General features: G+C 35.7%; 2 long non-coding RNA genes across 6 annotated transcripts; both read right to left on the minus strand.

Moving 5' to 3' along the window:
• Positions 1–1180: 1180 nt before the first annotated feature.
• On the minus strand, positions 1181–5446 carry LOC147483025 (uncharacterized). 5 transcript variants are annotated; one of them, XR_015206678.1, is made up of 5 exons: positions 5035–5446; positions 4890–4938; positions 3885–3994; positions 1524–3755; positions 1181–1424 (listed from the first exon to the last, which is right to left on the minus strand). It is a non-coding gene; the product is annotated as an uncharacterized LOC147483025 (long non-coding RNA). The 5 variants fall into 5 exon arrangements; XR_015206675.1 differs by having other exon boundaries at positions 4095–4938; XR_015206676.1 differs by having other exon boundaries at positions 1524–3187; positions 3681–3755; positions 3885–4938.
• Positions 5447–6297: 851 nt separating this feature from the next.
• LOC147483026 (uncharacterized) lies at positions 6298–9339 on the minus strand. Its single transcript, XR_015205599.1, has 4 exons — positions 9000–9339; positions 8526–8612; positions 7180–7265; positions 6298–7033 (listed from the first exon to the last, which is right to left on the minus strand). It is a non-coding gene; the product is annotated as an uncharacterized LOC147483026 (long non-coding RNA).
• Between the last annotated feature and the right edge of the window lie 192 nt (positions 9340–9531).

Genomic DNA, 9531 nt, shown 5'->3' on the forward strand with positions numbered 1-9531 from the left:
AATAAATCAAGTATTCCTTGAGAAAAAATCACAACTCTGTAAAAGCGGTGCTTTCAAAATAGCGTTGGGTGTATTCAAGTTAGCGTTTAACCTTTCAACGCAACCAAAGTAGACTAACCACGTTGAGAATGGAAAACTGGACATCCCAATATGAAACTTCTTACTACATGTACAAAGGACCATGCCATGGAAAAATGACTAGTCCATCATAGACATACACACACACACACACAAGTCTAAACCTAGAGAGTAGTGACTACCTTTCTACCATGGACGCAAAGCAAGCCTATCGACACAGCAAGCACGAGCAGCACATACATAGACTAAAGTAGCTATGGACACAAACCAGGCCTAATATATAGGAAAAATAAGTTGTGAAAACAAAACAAACCTATCAATATACTTTGTTATCATAATTAAGAGGAACTCTAGAATCTGCACACACAAACATCCTTGTGAAACTAAAATAACTATCATACTGCAACAATTATCAATCAAAAAGTGAACCGTGAATGGATTGAAACCTTTTCAAAATTGAAAGAATTTTTTTAAGATGCAAGGTCAAAGCTTTTATCTTTAGTTCTTTACACAAGTACAAATACTACATTCACAAACAAGCAAAAATATGGTTTGTCACGTTATAAAATCCAAGGATTTGAAATTATTACTTACATGTCTCATACTGAGCCAATTGAACAAAAAGCTTTTAAGTCGTGAATCCTGAAATGAACAAAGAGAGCACTACAAGAATACTGAGTATTCGCGACGGCCATTAACTGTGGCTAAAGACTTTTTGCCACGGTCAAAAGCCGTTGCACGACCGTAGCCAATGCGCCTGTGGCTAACCTTTTGCCACGGCTAATGGCTGTGGCCAAAGCTTGCCTTTTTCCTACGGTTTTGAACCGTCCTAAGAGCCGTGGTAAATAATCCTTTTGCCGCAGTTGATGTCCGTGGCGAATCCTTACATGAATCGTGGGTATTTATTTTTTGCCAACTGAGTGTATTGTTTGGCCACGGTTTAAGGCCGTGGCAAATGTTTTAAATTATTTTAAAAAAATTTGGTCCCACACTTTTTTATCACGCTTGCTGTTCATACAACAATCTAAGAAAACCCACTGGAACAATAATTCTCAACAATTAAACATGGGTTTCATACACAATATGTATTGTACATATCATAGAACCCATTAGCAATCGAAACTTGCATAAAGAACAAATATAAGAAATTGGAAATATACTATTAAGAATGACTCCCAAAAAATATGAAAACATCACCATAAACGACACCTAAACTCGTTGGACTATGTTCCCAGCCATATATACACAATGCATCAACTACTTCTGATCAAAATCTACATATTTTGGTTTGCTTCTCTGTACCTCATCATGTATCCTGCCTTAGAGAGTAGGCTTTGAAAATATATCTACAGCCATATAAAAGCAAACATTAGAACTTGAACTACATATATTCTCATAGAAAATTGTGTAATATAGAAATTCAAATACAAGGAAAAATCACTAACCATTACGTGTTGTAACCGTTGCCAAAATCATAATTGTAATTAGTCATTGACACCAACTTCTTTGCTCAACTTATATTTCAAACGGCCTAGGTGAGTCAATCCAAATGAGATATAATAAAAGCCAAAATCATGGAATATGAAAACTGTAAAAGCCATCCTTATTTATAGTTTCGGTTGAGAGAGGAAATGAATGTGCAGAATTCAATCCAAGTTCTGTTACAATACCATACTAGCAAGTATTGTTCAAAGGTACATACTCTTCATCTTATAGTTCACCTAGGCAGTTACAACATCAACCAAGGTCTGGTATTGCCTTTGGTGGGTTCTAGCTCATTTGAATTGGGTAGGTCAAAATATCCAATAGACCTGCTATCATGCGTTCACTTGCAATTTACTACAAAGGTTAGTTCTAGTAGTAAGTTAACTATACTAACATCATTATAACCTAAGAATGAATGAAAAATCCCAAACACATGCATCATACTATAATGCATACCATTGTACCTATTTGCTTTTCCAGATTCCTAAGTGTAAATGTGAGCTTTAGGCAGCACTAGTGTCAGGGTGCCACCAAACTTAACACAGCCACAAGAGATATCATACATTTGGAAAATACATAACTCATCCGAATTGCTTCACATCAAGAGAATACAACACCACTAATGTACTACTAAGCATAAAAAAATACATATGCACCACTGAATATGCACAACTGAAAATTCCGAACGAAGAAAAACAATTTAAGTGCTCCTTATCAATCTAACTGCACCAAACGAGATTGAATGCTTGGTTTTTATTCTTTTTCTTACTTGTAGTGCATGGCTTCGGTACAAGTTGCATTCGATTTAAAGAAGCACAAGCTTTAGACCAGATTCCTTGGCTAGTATTATTAGCTGCACTAAAAGATCCCATAACAATTTGGATTCATCCCACACACAAGAGAAAAGGATCAAAAGAAAGCTCATTAGCTGCTAAGGTGTTGAATCAGATTCAACAAACAAACTAGCGATGCCAATATCCCAGTCAATACATTTCTATGATTTCTATTAAGTCCATAGCAAATTTGCAAAGTGGGTGAGTTCTAATGTGTACAAGGGGTGGGCAGATGTGTCTAACGAAATTAGTACTTTAAAAGGTCAGCATATGTGTCTAAATGTATCTTAGAAGCTATGTTGCTGAACCCATATATATTTGGACCAACACTCCCAAAAGAATTATTCCAAGAACTTATTCCACACCAAAGATTTGAGAGGATTTCAGTAAACACAGAACACACCATGTTGATTCCCCATAAATGAACCAATTAAACAAAAAACAAATAATTAGCAAAAATGAAAAATCACGCTTAAAAATATAGTATAGCAGAAGAGAAAGAGAACATACTAATCCAATAAAAATTAAACGCCAGACATGGTGTGCGCTTCAACTTCCATTTTTGTGAACCTCGCAAACATCAAACCAGAACATTTTTGTTCATAACATTAAAAGCCAAAATCAAAATAGCTAAACGAAAGGGCGCATTCACTCATTCAAATGGCGTCCTCAATGTCAACGAATCCATAAATAAAAGTACCTAGAAGAACTATTTTCCTTTAAACAACAGCGTGCGTGTCAAGCACATGAACGTGCATTCAGATTGTTCCTTCTACCATTTTGAGCTAAAACTAAACAACGACTCAAGTGTTAGTAATTATCAAACTAACCAAAGTTGTAGTTCATACAACCCTCCGAGTGACTTCCCTAAACTTTGTAGATAAGCAAAACTAAATGGAAAAACTCATAATAGTTGAATCAAATAAGCTAACTTGTTACTGAAATTTTATAAAATAAACCTAATAGATGCAAGGCAATTCACCACTACACAAAGAAGGACCACCGCCAATTGTTTCCTTGCAATGCTATAGTTTTTTTAAGGACCATCCTATGTATAAAATGTGAACCTAGTAGAACAGATCTTAAGTTGAAATGTTGTTAACCTATCCATGATGATTCAAATGTTATTTCTGCATAAGAATGGTTAAGTTCACCACATGGTAAGTTGCATGTGAAATTAGTAGTATAGTCGTATAGATCAAGCTAAAAGGAAATTCTAGAATTGAAGTCAAACTTCAGTTCACAGAGAATTAAGCATTTATAACTTTATAAGTAAACGGATACCTTCATCAATAAACCAAAAAGCATCTCAAAAGAAGTAAAACCCCCCAATGAACAAAAGGGACCAGTGTTCATAACCTGCAAAGAATACAAATAACCGCATTAAAAGCAAACAATAATAACCAGTAAAAGGACGACCATCTAGAGGTTAATTTCTAGGTTAGTCGGTGTATCCAAAATAATAAAAATTAAGAGATAGAAGAGTACCTTGATGAATGGGATAGTGTAGGATTTCTAACTTGGGGTTTCTAAGAAATCCCCATTGGTGTTGTCCAACAAGGCTTGAACTTGTCACTTAAAGTATTAGTCGTCATATGCTAAAACAATAGAAAGATGAGTAATCGGCCACTTATCTAATGTAGAATTAATAAACCTTGATATAATATTCTCAAGCTCTTAAACTAAGTAAAACAATACCTCGGGATTTAGTGGTCTTAGCTATAAAGTGTAAAGCTATAATGTGCTCACTAAGCTTAGGCACCACCAGCTTATACTCAAGGTTTTCCCAACATTCAGATCTTAAGACACCACCTCCTTCCTTGCATACATCCATGGCCACCTTCTACTTATGTAATAGAATGAGGTGTTTGACACACCACACAACCCCGTACCCATGTCACCATATCTACCATTTATTATACTTACTGGACGTCCAATAAGCGGTGCTCAAACACCAAGCAAACCAAATATTTAATACTAAACACAAGCACAAACAGATCGAGTGTACCACAATAATACAACTTAACAAAATTATACCGAATTAACCATAAACCAAGCAAACGAAACAAAATCGGAATGTGTCTAAAAGAACTAATTACCAATACAACCTTGGCGCAACCAATATTTAACAGAGACGAGACTTTAAAATTAATAGTTATCATGCTAAAATGAGTATAGTAAATGAGCTGGTTGTAGTAAAAAAATAAAATATACTACAATATCCTAGTCAAATTTCCCTTAATTAATTTTTGGATTACTATAAACTCCTCCTTTGCAAAAATTATAGATTAAAACGATTTTTTATTTTGCAAAACATACAATTGATATTCCCTGAACCCTAGATCTAATAATTGCAGTCTTAAAACCCTGAAAGTGACCAAACCCTAAACTTTCACATGCTTCTTACAACAATTAAAATTAGAAAACCTTAAATTAGCAACTAAAATCGAAAAAAAAAACTAAGAACAAACAATTATGAGAGAGAAATCGAACCTGGTCCACGCGACCCTAGCGTGTGTGAGAGAAAAAATATATACTTGTCCTGGAGTAAGAGACGAAAGGGAAGGAAAGATTTGTTAGAGGAGAGGAGAGAAAAGGAGAATTTTATTTTAGAGAGGAGAAAGAAGGAAGACCATACCTTGTTGTTTCTTCAATTTCAAGTTTTTCTGGAGCCCTCCTTTGATATTTGATAAATGTTTTACATCTCCTCTTATTTTCACGATGGTTTAATGTGATATGAACTAGACATCGAAAACTAAGTCTAATCTAACGGTTGAAAAAACAATGGACACAACCGTGGCCAAAATGGGAAGTGAAACCAAAATACACAAACAATACCCCACTCCACTGAAAAACTTGGCCACGGCAATGGGCCTTTGGACCCTGGCAACAGCTAATAACCGTGGCTAAAGCTTGCTTGTACCTGTGGCCAAAGCTCAATTTTCTTGTAGTGGAGAAAAAGAGAAATTGACAATAAGTTTCCCAAATTTGGTAACAATCCATTCCAAATCCTACAAGTATAAGAAGAATGTCCATTGCAAACCTTTAACAACCACATAATCCATGTATAAACCAAATAAAAAGGGTGGGTGAGATAGTATACATACAAATGAAATAGATCGGTCCTCCCAACCAATAAGGGTGGTGAATGAATAGTAGGCACTAAAGCAATTAAAATGCCAACTTAATGATCACCATCACTAGAGTGACAAGATACTACAACAAACTGAAATACATTGTGAAGCAACATTAACAAGCAACAACACCTTCTACCCATAAAGCTAAGGTACACATTATTACCATTAGCATCTATCCTGCAAGTAAATGAAATTTGATTTTGTAAAGGCTATGGTATAGTACATGCATACTGAATTTAATCCCATCTTCTACAATAAAACTACATTCGAGTCTCATACATATCGAACTTATAAGTCTTTCAGCAACTGAAAATAAGGGCTGTAAAATATAGAGAGACAGATTCTATATCCATAAAACAATGTAACTTTGGGATTGATTCATGAATGTTTGAACACGAATAATGAATGGACTGGATAGTTGACACTAACGTGCGTACTGCCCAACCTTCACTAAGGATTGGTTATTGAAGCAGTTTTTTGCAGGTCTTAAGAGAGACGAATACCCTATAAGTTCTAATTAGTATGAGTAGACTAAGGTCTGAAATTATAGAGATGGAAACATTACCTTAACTAATCTAAAAGAAAGCAAACACCAATCAAAAGTCAAAACATGTTTATGATGAATAGATAAATGTTTTCCACACTAACAAACAGAAGAAGAAATCCACAATCAAAAAAAAAAAAAAAATGATAAATGATAAATCTTCAATAGAAAAGTTGGTTCAAATCAACAAAAAAACAAACCTTTGACTGACGCTTCATTCCAAGGGTTCAAATTCTGCCATACTTTGCTTCAATCTATTGTCATTTGCAGGTTTATTAGCCCAAACACTTTCTTATCGAATTCCCGAATCCCTCTTCACTTCAATGGGTTCACACAATTATGAAACCACGAAAATTGAATAGTTGGAAGTGGAATACATAGAATCAAATCAATTTGAGGGGGAAAAAAACCCTAGATAAGGATGAGAAAGACAACCTGCGCGACTAGAAGAGGCAACATGTTTTATTTTATTTTTTGTTTTATGATGTTTCATATGTTAACACTATACCACACGTGTTAATACCGAAACTCACACGCATTAAGTTAGTCGGTACCCCATCATTGCGTTCATATCTAAAAACGCAATTAAACTTGGTGGAAACAATTGCGGGAAGGACAAAAACGCTATCTCAAAATTTTTAATAGTGTTTTTTAACAAAAGCAATCAAATAGAAGCTATCTATTGTCATTTTTCTAGTAGTGTTCGTGAAATTTTAGAAGGAAAAAGTAAAACCAGTATGAGAAAAAAGAAGGAATAATAAACATACCCCCAATTAATTGCTTGTAGATTCTCTGATCTTTGTATTAGAGATAACAATCAGCCACCGCAGACGCTTGGCCTTCATAATACTCTTGAGCAGTTGTTCTAACGGCAAATGTGCTCACTTTTATAGGTTGATCACCTATTTCTCCCCTTCTCTAACAAGAATCGCTCAGTATTTGGATCGGCTTCTTACCTTGTAATATAGGCAACGTCAAATGAATCCATAAACCAAAAAAATACCAGCAGTAAATTAAAGGTTGAGTGCAAGATCTATCTTTGCAAGAATTAAAGGTCGAGTGCTCCAACTGCAGTAACAAACATGTGTAAGAAAAAAAATACCAAAGGGAAGCAAGCCCATGGCAGCAGCAGCGGCACCAGCAACACCCAGCAGCAGGCAGGCACCCAGCACACACTCCACCCAGCACCTGCACACACACTCACCACACCAACTAGGCGTGAGCATCCTCAGTACCACTAAATTCTCAAAGGCAAAAAAATGAGTAACAAAGTTACAAAATAAGATGTTTTATATATTCCCTCATTGCATTCCGACTTGACAAAAGTTACCAACGTACTGGTTAAGTAGATAAATGCCTCAGCATCAGCCACCTATTCTCTAGGCATTTGAACCATAAACCAAATTTCGATAAATGAAAAGAGAAAGCACTCACCACCACCTGCACACACTCACATACACACACGCCAGCTAGCAGTACACTCACATTACCACATCCACACACTCACACACTAGCTAGCAGCACACTCACATCACCACCTGCACGCACTCATGCACTAGCTAGCAGTAGCAGCAGTACCCGCAACACCAGTCCAGTACCACCACGTGTCACTCGGAACAAGATAACCATACAAATATATAGCTAAATTAATGTGAAACTTTTATTCAATATAATTAGAATGAACAAAAAACCTGAAATTTAAGAAAACAGCCCGTATACACATGGGTCATGCATCCATATGCTAGGTTCCTAGGCCAAGTAAACAACTCAAAACATATACGTTTAAGGTAATAGGTATCAAGAGTTCCAAGGGTGAAACAAATGTAGCAACAAAGAAGCAACAGACATAAGAGCTATAGTTACCCGAAAAGAGCTATATAGATATTCTAATTAACCAGTCCAACTTGCATCTAATGTGTTTCACAATCCAATAGCTAAAACTAACTAGTGGGTGTGACATACATAATTGTGGCAAGAAAAATTATCATTATTATATGACATTTGGGCATAGTAGAAATGGGATCACCTATTGATGAATTGAAGATAGATTAGTAAGAAGAGTTACACAAACCTGTAAAATGTCTTATGAATAAAGGAATGCACAGAATAATATCTAGATGCATAAGACATTATAAAGGAATAAAAGACACGCATTAGTAGAAACTAATACAAGAACTGCTTTTTCCAGACCTTCAATGTTTTAGAAAAAACACTCAACAGCCAATACACACCACTTACATACTAGCATTATGCATTCAGTGAGTAAAAATCGTTAATGTATATATTGTACTTTGGTATGTGATATGCTAACCAACATTCATATTTTGGACAAGCGGCTAGGGAAGAACATCATGTCAACTTCTTACATAAGGTATGCAGCATCACAAAATCCAAAAACAATAATGATACAAAATTACAAACAAGGTATCTAAAACAATGAAAGCGAACCTCTTCAGGCGTGAACTATCACTTAGCCATGCAAGTTTCCGCGAGTCATAACCTTCCTTTCCTTCAATTCTATTAATTGGCCCAACCCTTCAAAACCAGTAAAAATATATATACTTAAAAATCAGAAAATGAAAATGCTGCTTAAATTCAAAGAAGATGTCATTGTTATTTAAGGGCATGGAAGGTCAATTTACTCTCCTACTTCTTCAAGGGCATGGATGCAGACAAAGGCAATGAAAGCTTGTTGCAAAAGAATATTCACCATTGCTAATAGGTCGGCTAAATTTGCTTCAATCTTCACCACTCTGTCATTTATCATGGTATCACCACGACAAGGTAATTTTTCGTAATTGTTTCGAACATTTAGATTACTAACCATTTTGAACAAGTAACAGAGGAACTCCAAACAACCATACCCAGTCAATGTGATGGCAATCGAATGTTTTAAGGAACAATATAGTGAGAAAATCATACCGAAAAGAGAGCTTCAAGGTTTCCGATCTAAGGTTGCCAAACACTGTACCACAACTTTAAAGAACCTTGAAAAAATTCAAAAGAAAGTTTTTTTTTTAATTAAAAACAAAGATGAAATTGTAACAATTGAAGATGGAGTTTTTTAAGAAGGAGAAGATGAGTTACGATAGAAGCCTTTGCTTTGTTTTGAGATGAAAGGAACGAACAAATTTTGATGGGGCGGTGATGGTAAACATGGTGGTGGGGTGGTTGGAGGTGGTGGCGTTTTCGGACTTGACAGTGGAAAGTGAGAAATTCAGACGTGGTGGTGGCTGTGTTTGTTTAGTGATTGGTGAGGGTTTGTTTTTTTTGGGGGTGAATGAAAAAAATAAGCGCTCTTTTGATTTTTGGGAATTTCCATTTCTTTTGAGGTTGGGCTAAAATTGGGCGTTGAAGTCCAACAATGACCCACCGACCATAGCAGTTGTCCAAAAAACTCAATCAATTTTATTGCGTTATTCATCCAAACGCAATCCTCAGTTTTCCAGGTACA

This window comes from Coptis chinensis, chromosome 8 (assembly GCF_015680905.1).
Source record: "Coptis chinensis isolate HL-2020 chromosome 8, ASM1568090v1, whole genome shotgun sequence".
In the NCBI taxonomy this organism is placed as follows: domain Eukaryota; kingdom Viridiplantae; phylum Streptophyta; class Magnoliopsida; order Ranunculales; family Ranunculaceae; genus Coptis; species Coptis chinensis.